A 1019-nucleotide genomic window follows, 5' to 3' on the forward strand; every position below is an offset into this window, starting at 1 on the left:
AGACAGGTTAGTGTACTTCCAAACTCTTTGAAAGGGAAGCATGTCCTTTTAATTCTCCCCAAGAGTGGGGATATGGATGTCTCCACTTTCCTCCCCTACTTTCACTCACTTGTCTCTAGTGAGAAACAGATGAAGAATTGATGACAAGAATGAAGTTATGATATGGACTCATTGGCTAGAGGGGGGAAAAACAGATTTACAGTGTTGGGTCTAGAGTTGTTCTTGCCCACCACTGGCCAAGTACACTCAGCAGCCAACCCAAGGATGCCAGCACTCGCAGTGTCATGTTTCTACAGAATTTCTTTCCAGAAGATGACGAAACCCTTCTATTCTGTGAGTGTTTGACAGATCAGAGCCAAGCACAGAGGAACGACCAAGAAATTCTTTAGGGCTCTCGGCCAAACATGTACCATAGGATACAGGTGAGAATCCCAATGCAAGGAGTCTGGAACTTTGATTCTAATTCTACCCTCATGCTTACTGGCTGTATGACTTCAGTTGAAGAGTAAAACTTCCTAAAACCTTTTCTTCATATTTTTTTCTTTTAATATGGAATTCTTCACAAATTTGCGTGTCATCCTTGCACAGGGGCCATGTTAATCTTCTCTGTATCGTTCCAATTTTAGCATATGTGCTGCTGAAGCAAGCACTCTTTTCTTCATCTTAAAAAAGAACATATTGATGCTAAATTATAAGAGGCCCCTGCCTAAGTGTGGGCCTTCCTATTTCCAATTTTTTGTTTGTCATTTTTGTTTTTGAGACAAGTCTCACTATGTAGTTCAGACTGGCCTTGAATTCATTATGTAGCCCAAACTGACCTCAAACTCACTGTGATCCTTCTGCCTCAACTCCCCAAGTGCTAAGATTATAGGTGTGCACCACCACTCCAAACTTTCCTACTGCTGTGTTTTGCAAGTAAAGTTTCCTGAGAACACATAGACTCATGTGTTTACAAGCATTCTATGAAGTTTTAGGACTGTCCCAAGCATTCAGTACACAGATTCCTTGGCTCATGTGAG

At 41.5% G+C, this 1019-nt stretch overlaps 1 non-coding gene across 1 annotated transcript; it reads right to left on the bottom strand.

The window, feature by feature from the left end:
• Nucleotides 1-543: 543 nt before the first annotated feature.
• Nucleotides 544-650, bottom strand: LOC111816394. The gene has a single exon (XR_002820798.1). It is a non-coding gene; the product is annotated as a U6 spliceosomal RNA (small nuclear RNA).
• Nucleotides 651-1019: the final 369 nt, after the last annotated feature.

The sequence above is a fragment of the Octodon degus genome, unplaced genomic scaffold (genome assembly GCF_000260255.1).
Source record: "Octodon degus isolate 3935 unplaced genomic scaffold, OctDeg1.0 scaffold00031, whole genome shotgun sequence".
In the NCBI taxonomy this organism is placed as follows: Eukaryota; Metazoa; Chordata; class Mammalia; order Rodentia; family Octodontidae; genus Octodon; species Octodon degus.